The sequence below is a fragment of the Marmota monax genome, unplaced genomic scaffold, assembly GCF_021218885.2.
Source record: "Marmota monax isolate L192 unplaced genomic scaffold, Marmota_monax_Labrador192_F-V1.1 WCK01_AAM20220418_F8-fsc00087, whole genome shotgun sequence".
Lineage (NCBI taxonomy): Eukaryota > Metazoa > Chordata > Mammalia > Rodentia > Sciuridae > Marmota > Marmota monax.
Genome location: NW_026693476.1, coordinates 5,000,417 through 5,018,666, shown reverse-complemented (window position 1 = coordinate 5,018,666; position 18,250 = coordinate 5,000,417). Strand labels below are relative to the sequence as shown.

The window sequence follows — 18,250 nt, the reverse complement described above, 5'->3', positions numbered from 1 at the left end:
TCTTGGCCTTGAACCTAACAATGTTTTTATTTAGTCAACCCTAGCCTCTCTTGCTGATACCCTCCAGCAGCCACTTTAATCAACCTTCAATCAATAACTCTCTCCTTTCTCTTAGAAAATAATTATGAATGAAAAAGATACATTTTCAGGTGGAAAAAGAAGTTGAGGGGATTTATCACTTATGGCCCCTACTTAAGTAGGAGGCTAGTACAAGTAATGAGAAACTCCTTGTGGGTTGAGTTTTTGAAAGTCTGAATTAAATAACCCAGGGAATGGAAAGCTGGAGAGAATAAGATTGTCAAGAGGTGCCAACAGCCCTGAATTTGAGAGGTATAATCATCCTTAAACAAATTCTTCTCTCCACCATATACTATGTCCATTTTTCTCTATTTCCACCCTATGTGTACCCAACAATAGGCAACAATAGGCAGCTAAGAAGAAATATGTATTAACTAAGGGGCATGAAGGCAAAAAAAGAAAATAACTAGATTCTGAAACAACAGGTCCATTGATCTTTTAGAGATTTTATAGCAAAGGTGGTTAACAGCAGACAGCTGTTAGCATGAGGAGCTGGAGATGTGAAATGTTCGTTGCCCTGTGATAAGAGCTGATAATAAAGAGAAGCAAAGAGAATGACTGCAAATTAAAACCTAGCATGTGTAATTCAGCAAGATTCTGTCTCAAAATAAAAAGGGTTGAGGATATAACACAGTAGTTAAGCTCTTGCTAAAATGAGTGAGGCCCTGGGGTTCAATCCCCAGTATGTCAAAAGGTGTGTGTGTGGGGGGGGGTGACTTTTATATTTTTAAGGGAAAAGAGAAAAATCTATAAACATTGTATGCAGTCCACAAAGCCTAAAATATTTACTATCTGGTCCTACAAAGAGTTTACTGAACATTGCATAAAATTGATTTTTCACTAAACCGAACAGAAATGATTCTTCATAATGATATATGTTCACATAAGGCAAGGCTTTGGTCTTCATGTGCACATGTGTGCTTTAAACTTGCATACAACTAGGTTCTCTTTTCTCTTGTGCCAGAAGGAGGCAGAGAATTATAATGGCCCAGTGGAGTCTCAGCTCATAACCATGAAGACCCAAATTCCATGGCTGCCTAGATCCAGTAAACTGCTTATTTACTGTTTTCTTTAGGAGGTCATTTGAATTCTGCACTAACAGACTTATCAGTTATGAATGGATTATGAAAGGTCATCTTCTCTAACTCCAGCTATACTAGCTGAGCAGGGAACAGTGGAGGCACTGCAACTCTTTTGAAAAGATATTAAATTTCAAAAAGTATCAGTACAGAGCAGATGAAACAAAATGTATCATGTCTACCCTGGTCTAATGGTTCAATCATGGCCAAACTTGACCCTGTAAAAGAAGCCATACTCACGAATAGGCAAAGAACAAGTATATCCCATTTAAGGAGGTTCCATAACTTGAGGGCAACCAAGCTGAACAATCAGAAAATGGGACCTGTTGTCTTATATTCTCTCCTACTAAGGCAAAACTAATTGAGGAGGCAGCAGAGGAAGAAGGCAGCAGAGGCTACAGCAATGAAGCAGAGGTGAATATTGTTTAAAAAAAAAACACGAGAGAGAATGGGATCCTAATTATACTCCATGTAATTATAATATGTCAAAATACACCTCTACTGTCATGTATATATAAAAAGAACAAATTTTTTAAAAAAGGACTCAGAACTCTTATAAAAATGCAATTACAAATAAACATAATTTCTATAGTATAAAAATTAAAAGACCTGGAAAAGGAATGACAACTCTTTAGAAGAAAATTAGTAGCCAGGAAAATCAAACTTTAAGACGTAACCATTGAAGACTCTAAAGCACAGGGAACAAAAATTGAAAATGATATTATATCAAACAAAGAAGCTTCTGCACTAAGAACAGAGCAGGGAGGAAGAACATGAGAAGAAGATTACCATTAAACAGGGATGAGAGGTGGGAGGGAAAGGGAGAGAGAAGGGAAATTGCATGGAAATGGAAGGAGACCCTCACTGTTATACAAAATTACATGTAAGAGGAAGTGAGGGGAAAGGGAAAAAAAAAAAACGAGAGAGAGAAATGAATTACAGTAGACGGGGTCGAGAGAGAAGATGGGAGGGGAGGGGAGGGGAAGGGGGATAGTAGAGGATAGGAAGGGCAACAGAATATAACAGGCACAAGTATGGCAGTATGTAAAAACGTGGATGTGTAACCGATATGATTCTGCAATCTATATATGGGGTAAAAATGGGAGAGTTCATAATCCACTTGAATCAAATATATGAAATATGATATGTCAAGAGCTTTGTAATGTTTTGAACAACTAATATTAAAAAAATAAAGGTGAACAGTCCTCATAGTGAATAAAGTATTTGCAAACCAACAATCTGACAAGGAAGTAATATTCAGAATAAATGAGGAACTCAACAGTTAAGAATAACAACAACAACAACAATCATCCAATTTTAAAAGGGGCAAATAAGGGCTGAGGATGCAGCTTTGTGGTACAATGCTCTTCCAGCATGAACAAAGCCCCAATTATCTAAAGGAAATTAGCATATGAAATAAGGTTCAATATATCAATCAACCAGGAAATACAAATCAAAGCCACAATGAGTTACCTCACTCCAGTTGAGAATGGCAATTATCAAAAATACAAAAAATAACAATGCTTGTAAGGTAAAACAGAAAGGGGAACACTTTCATACACATGAGTGGGAATGTAGATTAGTATAGTCATTATAGAAAACAGAATGGAGGTTCCTCAAAAGCCACAAATAATTACCTTACCGTCTACTTATCCAATTCTGGAAATATCCCACTAAGGAAATGAAATCATTAGTAAAAGAGATACCTGTACTCCCATATTTATTGTGGCACTATTCACAATACCCAACATACAGGATCAAAATGTCCCTCAAGGACTTTGGTTGTGGCTCAGTGGTAGAGTGCTTGCCTGGCATGTGTGAGGCCCTGGGTTCGATCCTCAGCACCACATACAAATAAACAAGTAAAGTAAAAAAATCCACTGGTAGCCCCCCCCCAAAGAAAGTCCCTCAATAGATTAATGGGTAAAATTGTAGCGACATGGATGAAACTGGGGGATCTATGTCAAGTGAAATAAGAAATAAGGCAGGCACTCATTTGTGAAAGCTGCAAAAATCATTCTCTTCTTAGAAAAGAATGGAATAGTGATCACTACAAACTAGAAAGGGAAGAGGGTAGAACCAATAATGGAGACTGAAATACACTTAGTAGGAGAAATGAGTTCTGGTGTTCTACAGCACATTAGAATGAGTATCGTCTACATCAATATATAATATCAAAATACCAAGAAGAAACTGAAAGTTCCCAGTAAACAGAAATGATAAATCTTTTGAGGAAATGGAAATGCTAATTACCCTGTTTTGATCATTACACACTGTACAAAATATACCAAATTATAGTACTGTACCCCACAAATATGAACAAGGGTAATGCATCAACTAAAAACATATGTAAGTCAGTGGTAAAGTGCTTGCCTGGCATGGGCCCTGGGTTCAATCCGCAGACACACCACACAGACAAACACACACATAAAACTGGCCAAAAAGGATCTGACCCCAAAGCTGAATCAATAAATGAAAATGTTTAACTTAGAAAAAGAATCTGCTTTACTATGTCCACAAAACTATAATGATGCGCCTTCGTCATAGTATTATGGTTTGAATATGAGGTATTCCCCCAAAGCTCCTATGTTAATGAAGGAACATTTAGGTAAAGTAATTAAATTACTAGAGCTGTGATCTAATCAGTGGATTGACCCATTTGCTGGGTTAATAATTTGAATGGACTAACTGGGTAGTAACTGCAGGCAGGTGGGGCTGTCCTGGAGAAAGTAGGTCACTGGGGCATGTCTTTGGAGTCTATATTTTGTACCTGTTGTCTCATATTCTCTCTGCTTTCTGGCTACCATGAGGTAAGCAGCATTCCTTCTCCATGCCCTTCTGTTAGTCAGCAAAGAAAATCTGACTAACAAGGGAAAAATTCTAAAAATTGAAGATTTTACTACATGGCTCCTATGGCACACACTTGTAGTTTTAGTACTCAGGAAGCTACAAGCTAAAGGAAGAATCATTAGAGACCACCAGTTCAAGATTAGTCTAGGTAACAAAGTGAGACCCTTTCTCCAAAACAAGATTTTTCTGACTGCATACATATGGACATAATTCAATAACTCTTTTTTTTTCTTTCTTTCTTTCTTTCTTTTTTGGGTACCAGGGATTGAACTCAGGGGACCTCAACCACTGAGCCACATCTTCAGCTCTATCTTGTATTTTATTTAAAGACAGGGTCTCACTAAGTTGCTTAGTGCCTTCCCGTTGCTGAGACTGACTTTGAACTTTCAATCCTCCTATCTCAGTCTCCCCAGCCACTGGGATTACAGGCATGCGTGCCATTGTGCCCAGCAGTATCAATAACTTAAAAAAAAAATGATGAGCTAAGAAACTGAACAGATACTTCAAAGAAAAACAATTGATCAACAAACATAAAAAAATGTTCATCATCTCTAGCAATTAGAGAAATGCAAATCAAAACTAAGATTTTATCTCACTCCAGTCAGAATGGCAATCATCAAGAATACAAACAGGGGCTGGGGATGTGGCTCAAGCGGTAGCGCACTCGCCTGGCATGCATGCGGCCCGGGTTCGATCCTCAGCACCACATACAAACAAAGATGTTGTGTCCGCCGAAAACTAGAAAATATTGAAAAAATTCTCTCTCTCTCTCTCTCTAACTCTCTCTTTTAAAAAAAAAAAAAAGAATACAAACAGGGGCTGGGGTTGTGACTCAGTGGTAGAGTGCTCGCCTAGCATGCATGAGGCACTGGGTTCAATCCTTAGCACCACACAGAAATAAAATAAAGATACTGTATCTACCTAAAACTAAAAAATAAATATTAAAAAAATACAAGCAAAAGTAAGTGTTGGTGAAGATGTGGAGAAAAAGTTACACTCATACATTGCTGGTGGGACTGCAAATTGGTGAAACCACTATGGAAAGCAGCATGGAGATTCCTCAGAAAACTCTGAATGGAACCACCATTTGACCCAGCTATCCCACTTCTCTGTTTATACCCAAAGGACTTAAAAAAATCAACATATAACAGTGACACAGCCACATCAATGTTTACATTGATGCAGCTCAATTCACAAAAGCTAAACTATGGAACCAACCTAGCTAGATGTCTTTCAATAAATGAGTGGAAAAATATACACAATAGAATATTATTCAGCTTTAAAGAAGAAAGAAATTATGGATTTGCAGCCAAATGGACAGAACTAGAGAATATCATGCTAAGAGAAATACGCCAATAACACAAAACCAAAGGCCAAATGTTTTCTCTGATAAGCGGACTGCTGATCCATAGTGGGGCTGGGGACAGGGAAGAATGAAGGAACTTTGGTTTTAGAGGGGGGAGTGAGGAGAGGGTTGGGGCTGTGGGGATGAGAAGGATAATAGAATAAGACAAACATTATTACCCTATCTATACCCTATCTATATACACGTATGATTACACTACTGTTCTGTTTCTGCACCATGTACAGCCAGAGGAAAGAGAAGTTGTGCTCCATTTGTGTACAATATGTCAAAATGCATTTTACTGTCATGCATAACTAATTAGAACAAATTAAAAAAAAATAAGATGACCTGCTGGGTTGAGATATATCTCATAAGTCCACTGCCTGCCCACCACTACCACAACAACAACAAAAAATAAGTACCTTCACTGAAAACTGTCAACTCAATGAAGTAAAATAATTGACAATTAGGAAAAAAATATTATGGTTCAAACATGAAATATTTTCTTTTAAATTTTAAGGACTACCAAAACAGAAAACATTTTCTAACATGGTATACATTATCTTATTTCACAATAAAATAGTTCAAAACAGCCAGACACCATGGTGCATGCCTGTAATCCCAGCTTCTTAGGAGGCTGAGACACAAGGATGGCAAATTAGAGGCCAGCCTGGGTAATTTAGTGAGGTTGTCTCAAAACAAAAAAATACAGGACTAGGGATATAGCTCAGTAGTAGAGCAACCCTAAGCTCAATCCCCAATATGTGGGGTAGAGAGGGGGAAGTAGTTCAAAACAAATTATATAAGAAAATATTTGGCCTCTGTCGTTCTAATAAAAATTATTTAGAGTCTGGGCATAGTGGCACACACATAATCTCAGCTACTCAGAAGGCTGAGTGAGGCTGGAGGATTGTGAGTTAACACAGCAAGACCCTATGTCATAAAAGTTCTGGGGATATAATGTAGCTTAGTAGCAGAGTATTTGCCTAGCAAGCTATACACAAAAATAACAAAAATTTTTATAATGATAAAAATATCAATTATGAGGAAGATATGATTAAAACCATATGTGCACCTAATAATTCACCTTCAAACCTATGTAAGGAAAAATCTGGTGAAATAAAAGGGAAACAGAAAAACAAAATAGCATGGAGATAAACAAAATAAAACAGAAAAGCAGAGACTCATCACCTGCAGGAAAATTAAATGGTCTAATAAATGTATACATATAATCTTGTTTTATTGCACTCACGGTGAATTAAAGGTTTGTGGCAACCCTGTATCAAGAAAGTCTATCAATGCCATCTTTCCAACACACGTACTTAACTTCATGTCTGTCACATTTTCCTAAATTTTCACAGTATGTCAACTTTTTCATTAGTATTACATCTTTTATGATGACCTGTGACCAGTGATTTTTAAATATCACTATTATAATTGCTTTTGGGGCACCACAAACCACACTCATAAGATGGTGACTTTAATCAATTTTGTGTGATATGATCATTACAGCCAGTCTCACTTTCTCCTTGGGAGTCCTTATTCCTTGAGACACAATAATATTGAAATTAGAGCAAATAAAAATCCTACAATGGCCTTGAAGTGTTCAAATGAAATGAAGAGTTACCCTTTAAGTCCCACTTAAAAGATCAAGCCTATGAAGGCATTTTGAAAGCTGAGATAGATCAAAAGCTGGGGCTTCTTGTGCCAAACAGTTAGTCAAGTTGTGGAGACATATGAAAAGTTCATGAAGGAAATGAAAGTGCTACTCCAGTGAACACCCAAATGATAGGAAAGCAAAACAGCCTTGTTTTATCACTGATACAGAGAAAGGTTTAGCAATCTGCATAGAAGATCAAACGAGACACAACATTCTCTTAAGTCAGGCCTAATCCAGAGCAAAGCCCTAAATCTCTTCAATTTTATGAGGGCTGAGAGAGGTGATGAAACTGCAAAAGAAAAGTTGAAAATAGCACAGGTTGGTTAATGAGACTTAAGAAAAGAAGCTGTCTCTGTAACATAAAAGTACAAGGTGAAACAGCACCAAGTGCTGATTTAGAATTTACAGTAAGTTATCCAGAAGATCTGGCTATGATAATTGATGAAAGTGGATATGCTAAACAAAAGATTTGCAATTTAGGCACAATTCTACAGAAAGAAGACACTATCTAGGACTTTCATAGCTAGAGGAAAAGTCAATAGAACAGGCTGACTCTCTTATTATGGGCTATTGGCACTGGTAAGTTTAAAGTGAAGCCAATCTTCACTTACCACTGCAAAAATCCTAGGGCATTTAAAACTCATATTAAATCTACACTACCTGTACTCTAAACGAACAACAAAATCTGGATAACAATACATCTCTTTACAACATGATTTACTAAATAATAAATCCACTGTTGAAACTATTGAGTGGGGCTGGGGATGTGGCTCAAGCGGTAGCGCACTCGCCTGGCATGCATGAGGCCCAGGTTCGATCCTCAGCACCACATACAAACAAAGATGTTGTGTCCACCGAAAACTAAAAAATAAATATTAAAATTCTCTCTCTCTCTCTCTCTCTCTCTCTCTCTCTCTCTCTCTCTCACTCTCTTAAAAAAAAAAAAGAAAAAGAAAAGAAAGAAACTATTGAGTAAAAAAGATTCTTCTCACAGTATTACTGCTCAATGACAAAGTGCCTGATTACTCAAGACCTCCAATGGAGATATGAGATTAAGGTTAGTTTCATGCCTACTAACACAACATCCATTCTGCAGTTCATGGATAAAGAAGTAACTTTTAGGGCCGGGGATGTGGCTCAAGCGGCAGCGCGCTCGCCTGGCATGCGTGCGGCCTGGGTTCGATCCTCAGCACCACATACGAACAAAGATGTTGTGTCTGCCAAGAACTAAAAAATAAATATTAAAATTAAAAAAAAAAAAAAGAAGTAACTTTTAATTTAAAGTTTTGCTATTTTTTTAAAGAGGATATTTTGTAAGGTTATAGCTTCCATAGGTAATAATTCCTTTGAACTAACAGGGCAACATATATCAAAACCTTTCTGGGGGGGCTGGGGTTGTGGCTCAGTGGTTGAGCACTTGCCCAGCATGTGCAAGACCCTGGGTTCGATCCTCAGCACCACATAAAAATAAATAAATAAAATAAAGGTATTGTGTCCATCTACAACTAAAAAATAAAAAAGAAACATTAAAAAAAAAAACCCTCTGGAAAGACCTCATCATTCTGATGCCACTAAGAATATCTGTGATTCATGTGGGGAGGTCAAAATAAAATTATCAAGAGTTTGGAAGGCGATAATGCATGCCTGTAATCCCAGCAGCTTGGGAGGCTGAGACAGGAGGATCTTGAGTTCAAAGCCAACATCAGCAAGGTGCTAAGCAAATCAGTGAGACCCTGCCTCTAAATAAAATACAAAATAGGGCTGGGGATGTGGCTCAGTGGTCAAGTGCTGGAGTTCAATGCCTAGTACCAAAAAAAAGAGTTTGGAAAAAGTTGTTTCTGACACTCATGGATGTCTTTGGTTCAGGACTTCAGCAGAAGATGTAACATTAGATGTGGTAGACATACCAAGAAAAGTAGAATTAGAAGTGGAATCTGAAAATGTACCTCAAATGCTGCAAATTCTTGATAAAACCTGAATGGATGAGGAATTGCTTCTCATGGGTGAACAAAGAAAGTGGTTTCTTGAGCTGGACGTAGTGGCACACAAAGTAATCCCAGCATCTCGGGAGGCTGAGGTAAGAAGATCACAAGTTCAAAGCCAGCCTCAAATTAGTGAGACCCTGTCTCAAAATAAAAAATAAAAAGGGCTGGGAATGTAGCTCAGCAGTTAAGCACCCCTGGGTTCAAGCCCCAGTACCAAAAGAAAAAGAAAAAAGGAAAATCAGTTTCTTGAGATAGAACATAGCCCTCATGAAGATGCTATGAATATTATTGGAAGGACAACAAAGGATTTTGAATATTATTCAACTTAATAAAGTAGCAACAAGGATTGAGAGAACTAACTACTTTTTTGTTTTTTTAAGGTGGTATCTTGTCAAGTGTGGTGGCACATGCCTACATGAGGCAGGAGGATCACAAATTCAAGGCCACAATAGGCAACACAGCATACTCATAAAAAGGGGACTAGAGATATAGCTCAGTAGTAAAGAAACCCTGGATCCAGTCCCCAGAACCACAAAAAGATGGCGTATCACTATGTTGCCCGTGCTGTTCTCAAATTCATGGGGTCAAATAGTCCTCCTGACTCCAATTTATTTATTATTTTTACAGTGCAGGGGACTGAACCCATGGCCTCCCACATGCTAGGTAAGCCTCTATAACTGAGCTACACTTCTAGCCCCTGACTCTGATTTTAAAAGAAGTTGCATTGTGGGTAAAATGCTATCAAAAAATACCACATTATCAAGAAATTTTTCATGAAAAAGTCAAATGAAGTGACAAACTTCATTGTATAAGAAAATACTATAGCCACTCAATTCACCAATTCAGCAATCGCCACCAGAAGCCTCGGCAAGCATCAACATTGAGGAAAAAGACTCTACCAGGAAAGAGATTACAATTTGTTGAAGTTTCAAATAGTCATTTGTACTTTTACTAACAATAAATGGTGTGTAGGGGGAGGGGTGTCCATGAATATTTTGTTTTTGTCTTTTGGGGTGGTGCTGAGGATTGAACCCAAGGCTTCATGCATGCGAAGTAAGTGTTCTACCACTCAATTACATTCTCAACCTAATAAAGTATCATTTAATAAAGCATACACTGTGGGGTTTTTTGTTGATTTTCATTTTTTAGGCATAATACTATCACAAACTTAAGACTACAGTATAATGTAAACTTATTTGCACTGGGAAAAAAAAAAAAAAAAAACTGTCTGACCCAGTTTATTGCAACATTTGCTTCACCACAGTGGTCCAGAATAAAACTAACACTCTCTGAGGTATGCCTGCAATGAAGTATTAAATAAGACGAAAAAGGATCAGAAAAATATTTTAAGAACTAATGGCCAGTTTTCCCAAGCAATAAAAACTATAACCCAAGAATGTAAGATTCTCAATAATCCCTGAAGATAACATCTCTACATAAAAGCATGCAAAAGCACATCATAATCAAATTGCTAAAAAACCAGTAACAAAATATCTTAAAAGCAGAAGGAAAAAATAGATATGTGACATACTTAAACATAAAGAACAGTAACAGCAGAACTTTCATAAGAAACTGTAAGAGCCAGAAGTTAATGCAATGACATCTTTTTAAAAGTAAAAGCATCTGGGTACTTTGATACATGTCCATAATCCCAACTACTCAGGAGATTTAGGCAGAAGGATCATAAGTTTAAGGCCAGTCTGTGCAAGTTAGTGAGACTCTAACTCAAAAAACAAAAAGGGTTAATAATGCACCTAAGTGGTGAAATACCCCTAGATTCAATCTCCTATACCCTGCCCTCGGACCCAAAAAAGAAACAGTGAAAGCAGACAGACCCAGGAAAAAATATCAACCAAAAGTAAAAATGAGTGAAAATTAAATAAAAAGAGATTGCAAGTATACAACTAATACATTAAACATAAAGAAACAATATATTTAACTATGACAAAGAAAAAATATGAAAATAATTACCTAGAAATAAACAGAAATCTAGAAATAAAAATAGCTAAATAGTAACAGGAAAATCATTCAAATGAAGGGAAGCTATGACAAAAATGACTTCTCAGTATACTTTTCAAATGAGGTAAAAAAGAAAATGCAACAGGTATGGATAACTTAAAGAGTTATTTATATATTCCTAGAATAGAAAACATACATTCTTTGGTATGTCTGTGAACATTTAGCAAAATGTATCCTTGTCTTTAGCTACCAAAAACAAGCAAGAAAAACTTCTCCCAGGGGCTGGGGTTGTGGCTCAGTGGTAGAGTGCTCACCTAGCATGCATGAGGCCCTGGGTTTGATCCTCAGCATAACATAAAAATAAAATTAAAAATATTGTGTCCACCAAAAAATAAAAAAATAAATATTTAAAAAAATAAAAACTTCCCCCAATTCAAAGGGTACCAAATTTTATAGTGCACGTATTGGTTATATATATAAACAATTTAAATTTTACAAAATAAAAAGTTTATTACATATTGTTATGGCTTAGATGTGAGGTGTCCCCCAAAAGCTTATGTGTGACAATACAAGAAGGTTTAGAGACCAAATGGGGTTAAGAGAACCTTAACCCATTCAGCCCAGTGGCACACACCTGTAATCCCAACGGTTCAGGAGGCTGAGACAGGAAAATCCAGAATGGAGAATTCAAAGCCAGCCTCAGCAATAGTGAGGCACTAAGCAACTGAATGAGACCTTGTCTATAAATAAAATTCAAAATAGGGCGGGGGGTGTCCAATCCCTGGTACCCACTAAAAAAAAAAACAGAGAACTTTAACCAAATCAGTGGATTAATGCCCTAATAGGGATTAACTGAGTGGTAACTGTAGGCAAGTAGTACATGGCTGGAGGTGGGTTCCTAGGGGCATGCCTTTGGGGTTTATATTTTGTTCTTTTTGAACAGAGATATCTCTCTCTCTCTCTCTCTCTCTCTCTCCCTCCCTCCCTCCCTCCCTCTCTCTCTCTCTCTCTCTCTCTCTCTCTCTCTGTCATTCCTGATCATCATGTCCTAAGCTACTTTCCTCCACCATACACTTCCACCATTATGTCCTGCCTCACCTCAGCCATATATGAACTGAGACTTCTGAAACTGTGAGCCAACATAAAATTTTCCTCCTCTAATTGTTCTTGTCAGATTTTTGGTCCCAGCAGTGAAAAAGTAGACTAAAACATAACAAAAGAAAAATCAATTTTAATTTGGAAATCCAAATTAAAATAACAACCTATCTTGAAAAAAATGGAGCAAAAACAGCTGGGCATGGTGGCACTTGCCTATAGTTCCAATAGGAGGATCACAAAGTTCGAGGCCAGTCTGGGCACCTTAGCAAAATCCTGTCTCGAATAAAATTAAACCAGGTGCAGGGGCACACACCTGTAATCCCAGCGGCTGAGACAGGAGGATAGCAAGTTCAAAGCCAGCCTCAGCAAAAGCAAGGTACTAAGCAACTCAGTGAGATAATTTTACCAAACTGAAGTTTCTTTAGTTACTCCAAGTAGTAAAACGTCAATACAAACTAAAAGTTACAAATGAAAGTTATAATTATATCTAAACCAACCACTAAGAAACTATTCAAAACACTAGATTAAAACTATACAAAAACTAAAGATAATGAAAGTTATAATTATATCTAAACCAACCACTAAGAAACTATTCAAAACACTAGATTAAAACTATACAAAAACTAAAGATGGACTCTTAAAAAAAAGTTTAGATAATTCACATAAAGAAAAGAGAAATAGAAATAAAGGCATCCTTAAGCTATAACACAATCATAACTTTAAATATACCTACATACCTTAAATATCTCTAAATACACAAATTAAAAGACTGACACAGTGGAAAAAATAAAAACATGCCCCCAAATCTTCTATCTACAAGAAACTCATTTCAAACATGAAATCAGTTCACTGAAAGTAAAAGGATGGAAAAAGACATATCATGACCATTAATCCCACTCCCCCACCACCTCCCTTTTGAAACAGTCTTACTATGCTGCTCAGACCAGGTTTCAACTCCTGGGCTCAAGCAATCTTCCTGCCTCAACCTACTGAGTAGTTGGGACTACAGTCGTGTACCACAAAACCCAGGGCTTGTTATTTTTTAAAAAGGACAAATTTTGGAAAGGTAGTAGCAGCAGTTCTGTATACCCTTCCCTAAGGAGATGATAAAAACTGATTAAAAATATTTTTTTAAAAAACTATAACAAATGGGCTGGGGATGTGGCTTAAGTGGTAACGCGCTCGCCTGGCATGTGCAGGGTGCTGGGTTCGATCCTCAGCACCACATAAAATAAAAATAAAGATAAAAAAAATAACAACTATTTAAAATATGTAGAAATTGACCTAAGGACACACAGCAAATTGTGAACTATTTAGTCAGGGAAAAACTACTAAATCTTGGTAAACACAAGTAAGGTCTATGGCACTTGAGCTAAGACCCACGCTCTCTCCCTCCCCATCAACTCAACACAGTGACAGCAACTCCAGTCAAAAAGATTTCCCCCTCCAGCTTCAAGTCAAGGGCTAAGACACCTTCTCCAAGGAGATATGGGCTACAGGCATTTCTTATCCCACCTAGCTCTGGAATGCAAATGCTAAATTCAAAGCAGTGTGTACCCAGAAATCACAAGCTCCCTTCTTCTAACCAATACCAACTCCTAGAGCAAAGATAGCCAAAAAATGTTGGATCCATGCCAGGAGAGGCAAGTCAATGAGACCAAATACTACTGAACCCAACAAACTGCTCATGTCACCCCCAAAAAGTAGATCACTGTTTCCAGCAACAACTTTGAAGCAGAGGCTCAAAGACTTAATTTTCCAGGAGAAAATGAGGACTATAAGAATAAAGAGCTGGAACAGAATGATGGATAAATTCAAGCCTAAGGGCACTCTTAAAAACAGGAAATTTGGATGGCAAATCATTAAAAGAAAGATGATAGCTCCATAAGAATAGCAAGCTAAACAATGGGGCAAACTACTTTACAAGAGAGAACCAAAAAGATCTCTAAAGAGTTCTGCTAGGGTCAGAAGAAACCTAAAACTAACCTCAAAACCTATGGGGGGTGGAGGAAGGATCAATCACAACAGTCTGTGGAAAAACTTCTGTCCCAATGAACTGTTAAAAACAGAGTAATCAAAACAATTAATAGAGCCTAACAGCTAGGTATGATACCAACAGGGAGAGAGTTTAATAGAGATAAGAGAAACAGTCAAGGAGAACCCTGACAAAAACCATTATATCTCAGGTAATTATATCATTTTTCATTATAGCTCGTGCTCAAGACAATGCCCTCTGTGGAGACATGAGACTTCCACACTGTAGTGGACAACAGCTTCACAGGTATATGGGGGGAGAGGGAAGCAATAAATATTAAATAATCAATAATGGGAACCATTTCTATGGGAAATAATGAAAATGTTCTAAAACTGACTGTGACAATAGTGCACAATTCGGTGAACATACAACTACCAAAACATATACTTCAAATGTCTGAAATATGGTTTGTGAATTATGTCAATTCAATTATGTCAGAGGGGGAATGGGGTGAGTTGGTTGTAGTTCTGGAACTCAAACTCAGGGATTTGCAGATGCTATGCAGGCACTATACCACAGAGCTACCACATACCTACCTTCCAACTGTTTTTTTGTAGGTGGTTTTTTGGTAGGTTTTTGTTTGATACTGGGAATTAGAACCCAAGGGCACTTTACAACTGATCTATATCCCCAGTGTGCCTATCTACCTAGACAGGGTCTCACTATGCCACCAAGGCTGGCCTCAAACTTGCAACACACCCAAAGGTTTTTGATTCCCAAAGGTTTTTTCAGCTGCTTGCTTGCTTGTTTTGTTTTTGCAGTGCTAGAGATCAAACCCAGAGTCCTATGCGTAGTAGGTTAAGTGTTCAATCATTGAGCTATATATATACCCACAGTTCTAAGCATTTTTTTCTTTTTAAAAGTGGCTGGGGGGGGTGGGGGCTGGGGTTGTGGCTCAGTGGTAGAGCGCTCACCTAGCACATGCATGGCCCTGGGTTCGATCCTCAGCACCACATAAATATAAATAAAGAAAATAAAGATATTGTGTCCAACTACAATCAAAAAACAAATATTAAAAAAAAAAGTGGCTATATTAGGGCTGGGGTAGAGTGGTAGAGTGCTTGTCTAGCATGTGTGAGGCACTGGGTTCGATCCCCAGCACCACATATAAATAAGCGAATAAAACAAACGTCCATCAACAACTAAAAAAAATATTTTAAGAAAAAAGAAGTGGCTATATTAATATCAGATTAAATAGGCTTCAAAGTAGTATTTCCATTTACATAAAAAAATGACTTTAGGAGCTGGAGGTATAGTTCAGTGGGAGAGTGCTCGCCTAATATGCACAAGGCCCTGGATTTTATCTCTAGTACACATACCCTCCCCAAAAAAAAGACTTTATTTGCTCTGACATTGGGTCAATTCTCATTATTCAGAGTAGTTAGGTAGTATAAAGTTGATGCAAACAATAAATTAGTAAATTCTAAATAATGCTCCTGGGGAAATATAGGATTAGGTTTCTACAAGCCTCTGGTCACAATATTTTCATTCATCAATATTGCTAGTTCATTAACGTGGAATTCACAGCCTAAGTACTGGAACTTAAAGCCTGAATGAAACTTCTCTAAGTTATCTTCCCCATAAAAGCACACATTTGGTGCTTTTAAGGACACAAGAGGGCATTTAGGCGTTTCAGTTGGGGGTCATTTTAAATAGTGAAATCACCAACAAAAGGCACTAAAGAGGATACTTGTTTACAATGAAAGAGTTGAAAACAGGCAGAGCAGTGCCTTGTTCAACCTCAGCTGGAAATACAGAAACTGCCAGGCAAGTCAAATTTTTTGCCACTCTACCCAAGTTTATGAATGACTCTAAAAGTAAAGCAATTATTTATACTACGGTTACAAATGAATTTTATTCAGTGAATTCTACAATAAAGAATTCACAAACAGTCAAAACTGATTCTTAAATATATGATAAAAAATATCTCAAATACATGATTTTAAAATCACTTTTTAGAGCATTTCTTACTGTGTTATAATATATATAAAACAATATTTGCCTTTTTAAGATGGGATCTTGCTAAGTCATTTATGTTAGCCTCGAACTCCTGGACTCAAAGCAATCCTCCTGCCTCAGCCTCTAACTGAGCCTCTGCCACCAAATCCAGGTGGTAATGATTAGATGCTTGCAAAACATTGTGGCTCTTTTAAAATGGCTATGTGGACTTAAAAGAGCCACAATGTTTTGCAAGCATCTAATCATTACCACCTTTTCCAAAACTTTTCATCATCCCAAACAGAAATGCAACAATTCAACATTCCTTCCAACCTCCTGGCACTGTAATCTAAAATCAACTTTCCATCTCTATGAATGTGCCTGTTGTGAATGTTTCATTATCAGTGTAGACACTAAAATATTTGCCCACTTGTGTCTGGCTTAATTTACTTATATTTCCAAGGTTCATTCACGTTGCAGCATGTTTCAGAATTTCATTTCATTTTATGGGCAAATAATATTCCATTTTAGGTACATAACATTATTTTATCACTTCATCTGCTGATGGACACTTAGGCTATATACACCTTTTGGTTAGTAAATAATGCTGCAATTAACACTGATTGGTATCACTGAATCAATGTTTTCAACTTTTGGATATGAAAGATTATAGGAATGGAATTAATAAGCTACATATTAGTACTACATTTAACTTCCTGAAGAATCACTATTCCTACCAGCAATATATAAAGGTTCTAATTTCCCTACATCCTTTCCAACATTTGCCACTTTTTAAAATTAATTATTTATTTACAAACATTTATTTCCACAAATATGGAACACTTTGTGAATTTGCATGTCATCCCTGTGCAGGGGCCATGCTAATTTTCTCTGTATCATTCCAATTTTAGTGTATTTGCTGCCTAAGCAAGCACTACCAGTTTTGTTACTGAGAATTGAACTCAGAGAGCCCTCAACTACTGAGCCACATCCCCAGTCCTTTTTTGTATTTATTTAGAGACAGGGTCTCACTGAATTGTCTTTGAACTCATGATCCTCCTGCCTCAGCCATCACACTGGGTGCCAGTTTTATCCTACTTGGCATAAAATGGTATCTGTCTTCCTTTCCCCATCCTTCCCTCCTTCTTCTCCTCCCTTTCTTCTCCTTCCACCCCTCCCTTTTTACTTTCCCCTCCAGTGCTGGAAATCAAACCCAGGGCTCTGCACTCTATCACTGAGCTATATTCCCACCCAGGGCTACATTTCTCTTCATGACAAAGAATCCTGGGCATCTTTTCATGAGCTTTTTTGGGGAGTGGGGGTACTGAGTATTGAACTCAGGGGCAGTCGACTACTGAGCGACATCCCCAGTCCTATTTTGTATTTTATTTAGAGGCAGGATCTCACTGAGTTGCTTAGCGCCTCGCCTTTGCTAAGGCTGACTCTCGAACTCCTCCTGCCTCAGCCTCCCAAGCTACTGGGATTACAGCCTACGCCACCATGCAGCCTTCATGTGCACTTTTTTGGTCATGTATATATCTTCTTTGCAGAACTGTCTATTCAGATATTTGGCCAACTTTTTAATTTGGTTATCTGTCTTTATTATTAGTTTGTTAAGAGTTTTTTAAACATTCGGGATACTACATCCTTATCTGATATAGGACTTACAAATATTTCCTCACACTTCATAGGTTATCTTTTTACTTTCCTTTAATGCACCAAAGTTTTTTATTTTGATGAAATTCAATTTATCTATTTTTTTTCCTTTTGTTGCTCATATTTAAGAATGCATCTCCAATCTCAAGTTCATGAAGATATACTATTTTTTTCTGAGCTTTGATTTCAGTTTTTATTTTTAGGTTGTTGATCCATCGTTTTTCGGGGGGGGGGGGGGCCTACTGGAAATTCAACTAAAGGGTACTCAACCACTGAACCACAGTCCCAACCCTATTTTGTATTTTATTTTTAGAGATAGGGTCTCACAGACTTGCTTAGCACCTCGCCATTGCTGAGGCTGGCTTTGAACTCATGACCCTCAAGAGCCATTGCGATTACAGGAGTGCACACCACCACTGGCTTTTTGATCCATCTTAAATTAATTTTTGCATATGCATGGGAAAGGCCCAACTTCATTGTTTTGTACTTGAATATTCAATTGTTCCAACACCATTTCTTTGAAGAGACTATTCTTTCCAACAATAAATGGATTTAACATCCTTGTAG

General features: G+C 37.4%; 1 protein-coding gene and 1 non-coding gene across 3 annotated transcripts in view; both read right to left on the bottom strand.

Annotated features, from left to right (window-relative positions):
- Window positions 1-18,250, bottom strand: part of Trim33 (tripartite motif containing 33) — a 122,405-nt gene that overhangs the window by 87,995 nt on the left and 16,160 nt on the right. The window lies entirely within an intron of this gene.
- LOC124102067 (U6 spliceosomal RNA) lies at window positions 16,856-16,958 on the bottom strand. The gene has a single exon (XR_006854797.1). It is a non-coding gene; the product is annotated as a U6 spliceosomal RNA (small nuclear RNA).